Source organism: Budorcas taxicolor, chromosome 2, assembly GCF_023091745.1.
Source record: "Budorcas taxicolor isolate Tak-1 chromosome 2, Takin1.1, whole genome shotgun sequence".
Classification (NCBI taxonomy): domain Eukaryota; kingdom Metazoa; phylum Chordata; class Mammalia; order Artiodactyla; family Bovidae; genus Budorcas; species Budorcas taxicolor.
The window spans coordinates 22,005,721-22,013,873 of NC_068911.1; positions in this window are offsets into that span (position 1 = coordinate 22,005,721).

Genomic DNA, 8,153 nt, shown 5'->3' on the forward strand with positions numbered 1-8,153 from the left:
AACATGAAAATGACTCCATGAGTTTGAAAGACCTTTCTCCTGGGTGCTTGGAACAACCCCACCCCATCAGACTCCACTCCCCTCTTATCAAGCTCCATCATGAGCTTAGCAGCCTAGGCCTGATTTTATCACCTCCGTTAGCCTGCCTTCCTTGAGGGCATCATTCCTACCTTGTCCTGCCCCCCTGGTGCTGACCTCAGCATCTGGCACAGAGCAAGTGCCTTGCGAATCGATTCTAACAGATAAAATCTGCCAAGAGAATTTCCAGGCAGCCACACTAGATCATGTTCAGTCCCTTGCCAGAGCAGCTGTAGCTTCCCGAGCTTTTCTCAGCTGCTTTACTGCAAGTGGAGTGTTTGTTTCACTTCTGTTTCACTTTTTCTCTTTATAGTCAAGCTCTTAGTGTTTCTAGAGCACCTGATACAATAATACAATAATAGCCTATAAATATTGGCCACTTAATATTTGCCAGGCATTGTGCCAGATTTCCTTCATTCTAACCTACCACTGATTTGGAGAATACACTTTGATTTTATAACAGCTTTGTCTGGGGAAGAGTGTTGAAAAGCAAATTACCACATTCATCAATATACACGACGTATCTGAATTACGGAAGCTTTACACTGTGCAAAAACCATCTTTTAAGATAGGAACTAAAATAATATATAGTCTCACTAGTCTCATATATGTGTACAGTCTCATTCTTCATATAGAACATACATAATAAATCTATCTATACATCTATAGACCTATTTATCTATCTATATAGATCTATCTGTATAGATTTATATATAGACAGACCCAAATCTATCTGTATATACTTTAGTTCATGTTTCAACAATGCCATAAGGTAGGCATACTATTATTATCTCCAGGTTACCGAGGAGGAAAATGAGCTCAGAGAGGTTGGAGTAACTTGTGCAAAATCACACAGCTAGTAAGTAGAGGCACTTGGTTGGAACCTTGCAACATTTATCACCATGGTATATGCCTTGAGGGGACTGGTATTGTGCTGGGTGCTGCCCACTCCTCATGAGTTAATTAGCAGTTCCTGGAACTAAAGATGGGATCCTGAGCTATTTACTTTTCAAAATCTGGGTAGTTAGTACAATCGCTTCCTAACATTGGTATCAGTAAACACTGGCATTGGGGAGGGGTATATGGAAACTCTTGTCTCCTGTGCCTACCATAGGTGACAGAGGCAAATTAGGATATACTATAATTTGGAGTAGGATATACAATGTAATCCCCATGCTCCCCACTCCCCCGCCCCAACCCGCCCCACTCCACCCTACCAGACAAAGACTGTAGTTTATACCCCATCTTGTTCTTCAGGATTCTGGACTTGAGCACTCACTTTTTCTCTACCCCAAACCCATGGGCTATTGTCCAAAATTGGGAGCTTGGGCCAAGCTGGGAGGCCTTCAAGTTTATGGTGTCAGTGAGTTTCAGGTTTATGACAGAAGGATACAGGGTGCTGCAGGGGAGATAAGATGTCCAGAGGCAGCCAGCCACTCTAAGCCTTCACAGATGTACATGATCTTGCTGTAGTCTCTGATCTTCAAAATTATGCTATAAACCTCTTGGCAAGAGGAAAGTGATTTATTGTGTTTTATCATTTTAAATATTGTCCATCCTGACCTCCTCTCTCCCTACAATTCAAAAGCAAAAATTTGCAAGAGTTTGTTTTAGAAACCTAGGTCCAGGTACAATTTTGTATCAAATAAAACTGCAACCCAGGGAAGATTTTCTCCTCTGTGAATGTTCCACAGAAACTGTGATTCTGGAAGTTTCTGTCATCAAACCTTCTTGTCTTCTCACTAAAGACAACTCCTAGGGTCCCTCTATCCCATCAGCCCCTTACCTAGGACTGCTTTGACCCCAGTGGGTCAGCCACCAATGTCAGTGAAACCGCAGGTGAAAGAAGGGAACCCATCTTGCTCATCATAAAACATATACATCTTCACACAAATAATATAATATTTCAACTCCTGAGCAAAATAAGGTTTGCTACAGAACAAGGTTGTAGCTACATTTAGGTTATATTGCTTGATTAAACACGATGCCCTTGTGGTAGAGTTAGTAACTGACACCCAGCACTCATTCCTCCAAGCACTTTACAAGTATTAGCTCATTTAATTTCTACAACTATCTTCGGCAATAGGCACCACAATTTTCTTCATGATACAAGTGAAACAGAGACGCTGAGCAGTTAAGCAACTTGCCCAAGGTCACACTAGAAAATGGCGGAGTTGCAACTGAAACCAGGAGCCTTGAACTACAAACTACTCCCCAAATAATAATAACAACAGCAACAGCAGCAAGAACAACAAAAATAATACCAGCTTTCATTTACTGATCCTTTACTCTCAAGCTTTCTCCTCAGTCTTTTCACGCATTACCTTATTTAATCCTCACTGAGGAGGAAATGGCAACCCAGTCCAGGATTCTTGCCTGGGAAATCCCATGGACAGAGGAGCCTGGCGGGCTACAGTTCATGGGGTCACAAAGAGTCAGACACAACTGAGCTCGAGCAGGCACAGAGAAGAAAACTGAGGTGCAGAGCTTAGGCAACTTGTCCAGTGCCACACAGGTAGGATTAAAATAATTCTCTGGAATTCCGGGGTCCCTCGTGATTCTCTTCTGGACCCCTCTCGCCCATTCCCGACCTCGACTGTCCCCCAAATCTCAGTGATGGAACCCGAACCTCGGGCTCTGGGCGCCAGATCCGCGCTCCTCCTCGGCGACTCTGCAGCCCCTGCCCTCCCCGCGCAGAGGGACCCGGTGCTGTGCCCGAAGCCACGTCTGCTTCAGGGTAGCCAGGGCTGAAGCCGCAGCAGAGAACCCAACCAACTCGCTTCAAGTGTTTGCTGTTTTCTGCAACCACAGCCACCCTAAAGAAAACATTCCGCGGGGGGGAAGGAACGACCGCGGTCAGGTCCACGCGTCTCTCTGAGGCCAAGCAAGGAATGAGCAAGTGCCGGGTGGCGAGACTGGGCGGGGCGCAGCCCCGAACCCCTGGACCCAGTTTCTGACTAAATCAGTAACGCCTCTGGCTCTAGCTCTGCCTCCCCGGCCACCGCGTGGGCAGACAGCAGAGCGCTAGACCGAATAGATTTATTTGGGAAGGAGTCCGAGCATCCCCGGTACCCGAAGGCAGCCCCGGGCTGATGATGCCCACTCCGCGTCTACCGCCCGACCAGCGTGCGGAAGCTCACCGCGGCCGCCCCGGTGCCTGAAACTCCCGACCCAACTCGGCTGGGCTCACCTCACTCGGTTCGGAAGTGTCTGCGGTTAGCGTGTGCGCGATCCGAGTACGCTCCGTTCCGCTCCTCTTAACATCGAGAGCATCCCGCAGCCGCAGCCGCCAAGGCTCTTGTCGGCTGGGCCCCGCCCCCTGGAGCCCCGCCCCCATCGGGCCCCGCCCCCCACCTGCCCAGGTGTATTTTCCCAGCGGCCGGGGGACTTGCGGCATCCCAGAGTCGGCCACGATTCGGCAGCGCCCCCTGCCATCCCGAGGGCGCTCTGCGCCCCAGCCCGTCCCGCGCCGTGCTTCCAGGTGGCACGGCGCTGTGCCTGCTGCCGCCCTGAGGCCACTATGCATCCTGCTCCTCACGCGCTGGCAGCGCCTCCTGCCTCTCTGTTACTGCCCAGCGCCTTCCATTCTGGTCCAGCTGGGCACCCTCCCGGCCCCAGCATCAAGAGACATGCCAAGTGGCCTCCTGTCCCCGGCTTCCTCCTGACCTGGATGGAATCTGAGGGCGATTCAGTGCCCACCTGGGCAGCAGGGATGTTAGGGCAGGTCGCTCATCGTCCAGTCTCTTCAGCTGTCTTTTTCTTTCTTTTTATTTTAGGAACTCACGCTGAAAACTACAAGAAATGAGCTTGGGAAATTACAACTGGGAGGGACCATAGGGACGCCTCTGTCACAGCCCCACTGACTAGAGAAAGAACAGGTGCAGAGAGGAGAAGTGGTCTGCACTTTTTTCATTTCATGATATAGTATATGTAACTTGCCTTGCCAATAACTACGTTTACCTAAGTATTCCACTCACATGTCATTTAATTGATCTTTGGATATATTTCAAGATCGTCTCCAATTTTTTACTAATGTAAATTATTCTGTAAAATATCATGTTCATCTCTGATTATTTTTGGAAGATAAAATCCTATTAGTGTAATTTTTTCTGACAATGTATTTACCCAGTTTAATTGGCACAACAAAAAGGACAGTTAAGAGAAAAAAGCAGGCTACAAAACAATACATAGAATATATATCGAAATATTTAAAAAGAAGTTATCTCTTGGGGTAGGCTTACAAGTGAATTTCATTTGTTTTTTCTTGTTTTATATCTATATCTATATCTATATACATATATAGATATATATTCCGTTGTTCAGTCACCAATTTATTTCCAACTCTTTGTGATCCCATGAACCGCAGCACATCAAGCTTCGCTGTCCTCCATTATCTCCCAAAGTTTGCTCAGGCTCATGTCCATTGAGTTGGTGATGCTATCCAACTATCTCATCCTCTGCTGCCTTCTTCTTTTGCCTTCAGGTTTTCCCAGCATCAGGGTCTTTTCCAATCAGTCTGCTCTTCACATCAGGTGGCAAAAGTACTGGAACTTCAGCTTTAGCATCACTCCTTCCAATGAATATTCAGGTTTGATTTCCTTTAGGACTGACCGGTTTGATCTTGCAGTCCAAGAGACTCTCAAGAGTCTTCACCAGCACCATAGTTTGAAAGCATCAATTATTCAATGCTTAGCCATATAAATATAGATATATATACATATAAATATAAAACTTGTGTTATAAAAGTAAAAAATGTTTTTACAAGATTTGGAGCTAGTTGAAATCAGGAATAACACTTAAGATCAGATCTATGTCACTATCAGTTCAGTTCAGTTCAGTCTCTCAAGTCGTGTGACTCTTTGCAACCCCATGAATCGCAGCACACCAGGCCTCCCTGTCCATCACCAACTCCCAGAGTTCACTCAAACTCACGTCCATCGAGTTGGTGATGCCATCCAGCCATCTCATCCTCTGTTGTCCCCTTCTCCTCCTGCCCCCAATCCCTCCCAGCATCAGAGTCTTTTCCAATGAGTCAACACTTCGCATGAGGTGGCCAAAATATTGGAGTTTCAGCTTTAGCATCAGTCCTTCCAAAGAACACCCAGGACTGATCTCCTTTAGGATGGACTGGTTGGATCTCCTTGCAGTCCAAGAGACTCTCGAGAGTCTTCTCCAACACCACAGTTCAAAAGCATCAATTCTTTGGTGCTCAGCCATTTTATGGTCCAACTCTCACATCCATGCATGACTACTGGAAAAACCATAGCCTTGACTAGACGGACCTTTGCTGGCAAAGTAATGTCTCTACTTTTCAATATGCTATCTAGGTTGGTCATAACTTTCCTTCCAAGGAATAATTGTCTTTTAATTTCCTGGCTGCAATCACCATCTGCAGTGATTCTGGAGCCCAAAAAACTAAAGTCTGACACTGTTTCCACTGTTTCCCCATCTATTTCCCATGAAGTGATGGGCCAGATGCCATGATCTTGGTTTTCTGAATGTTGAGCTTTAAGCCAACTTTTTCACTCTCCTCTTTCACTTTCATCAAGAGGCTTTTTAGTTCTTCTTCACTTTCTGCCATAAGGGTGGTGTCATCTGCATATCTGAAGTTATTGATATTTCTCTAGGCAATCTTGATTCCAGCTTGTGCTTCTTCTAATGATGTACTCCAGCATTTCTCATGATGTACTCTGCATATAAGTTAAATAAGCAGGGTGACAATATACAGCCTTGACGTACTCCTTTTCCTATTTGGAACCAGTCTGTTGTTCCATGTCCAGTTCTAACTGTTGCTTCCTGACCTGCATATAGGTTTCTCAAGAGGCAGGTTAGGTGGTCTGGTATTCCCATCTCTTTCAGAATTTTCTACAGTTTATTGTGATCCACACTGTCAAAGGCTTTGGCATAGTCAATAAAGCAGAAATAGATGTTTTTCTGGAACTCTCTTGCTTTTTTGATGATCCAGCAGATGTTGGCAATTTGGTCTCTGGTTCCTCTGCCTTTTCTAAAACCAGCTTGATCTGGAAGTTCACAGTTCACATATTGCTGAAGCCTGGCTTGGAGAATTTTGAGCATTACTTTACTAGCATGTGAGATAAGTGCAATTGTGGATATAGTTAACTTAGGCTAGATTGCCTTCTTTTTAAAAATCAAGTTAAATGTATATACAATGAAATGCACAGGTTTTCTGGTTTCGAATTTTGGTAAATATATGCACTATGTAAGTGTCACTCAAATCAACATATAGCGCATTGCCCCAGAGAGTTCCCTCAGCCCATTTTTACTCACTTTCCACAGACAGCCAGCATTTCTTAGGGCAAATAATAGATTTACTTTCTTGGTTCTTAAACTTCATGTAAATAGAGTCACACAGTACGTGTGTCTTTTTGTGTCTGGTTTTCCCCCTGAATTCAGTTGTGACTTTTGTTTTTCTACTATGCAATCACTGCCTCTGCTTATGGAATTATTATTACCCCAGTTTTACAGATGAAGGAACTGAGACTCAGAAAGCTGAAGTTTACCATTTGTAAGTGGCAGAGCCAATATCTGCATCCAAGTCTGCTTTATAGAATACAAAACCTACACACTTACCCACAAGGCTGCATGAGAATTTTGCTCTGAGTAGGGCCAAGCTCCATCCTTCCAGGTCCCACATGAAGGATGACAAAACATCCTTGGGACGGCTGAGACGGAGAGAAGCCCCTCACTTCCTAGGCCACGGGACTGCAAGCCTTCTCTCAAGGTGCTTGCATAAGGCGGCATGGTTAAACAAAGTTATAAAAACCGAAACAACTCTATCATCATTAGACCATGCATGCATGTGTGCTAAGTCGTTTCAGTCATGTCTGACTCTTTACAACCCCGTGGGCTGTAGCCTATCAGGCTCCTCTGTCCATGGGATTCTCCAGGTAAGAATACTTGAGTGGGTTGCCATGTCCTCCTCCAGGGGATCTTCCCAACCCAGGGATGGAGCCGTGTCTCTCTGTCTCCTGGCTTGGCAATTGAGTTCTTTACTACTAGTGCCAACGGGGAAGCCCTTATTAGACCATAAGCCACTTCTTTTCCCCCTGAAAGCATATTTATGAAATGTATCTACAGTCTACTTCTCACTACCTCTGGGACCACCACTGTGCTTCAATCCATCATCTTTCTCCTGTGGATCGTTGCCACAGCCTCCCAACTAGTCTGGATGAATCCATCCTCTACAGCCTGATGTCAGTACACTACCCACTGGGATGCTGCTATATTAGCCGTATCATAACGCCTTCTGTTTAAATCCATTCGGTGGCTTTTTACTTCACTCAGGGTAAAAGCCAAAGTCTTCATGACACCTACAAGGTCCTCCATGACCTGATTCCTGTTATCAAGCTTCCTTTATCTCCTATAGCTTATACTCTGGTTTATTCTGCTTCTTTCTCATTGACCTCCGATTATTTCTTCTATATGATGGACACACTCCTGTTTCAGGCCTTGTGACAGGGGTCCACTCTATGTGAGCTGCTCTCTCTCTCTCTGCACATCTCTACACACACACACACACACACACACACACACACACACACACACAGAGTCATTCAGATAATTCCATGGATTATCCCCTTGCCTCCTTCAAGTTTTTGAATTATTATTATTCTATCGGCTACAACGTCCCTGGTTGCCCTATTTTAAATCACAGTGTTTCCTATCATCCCAAATGCCTCATACCGACTTCCTTTGTTATTTTTCAATATGACAGGCCCAATCAAGATCAGGAAGACTGCAACACTTCCTCCCCTCCCCAGCTGATTCCAGCTGCACCAGTCATTCAACATTGCTGTGGCAATTGATAACTGGTATATCTTCACTCACACAGAAGCTTTGAATGACCCAAGCATCTCAGGACTACTGGGACTAGTGTTAGGCTCAGTATCCAGAGCTCAGAGCCTGGAAAATGCAACCACAGGGGCCAAGTTCAGAGAAGAGTAAAATTGCTTACACTCAAAACCAGCTACTCCTTTCTCAATGATACTAGAAACTTTGTGAGTGGAATTAGTCTCAGTAAAGTCAGTTGGTTTTAATGAACAGAAATAGACTTA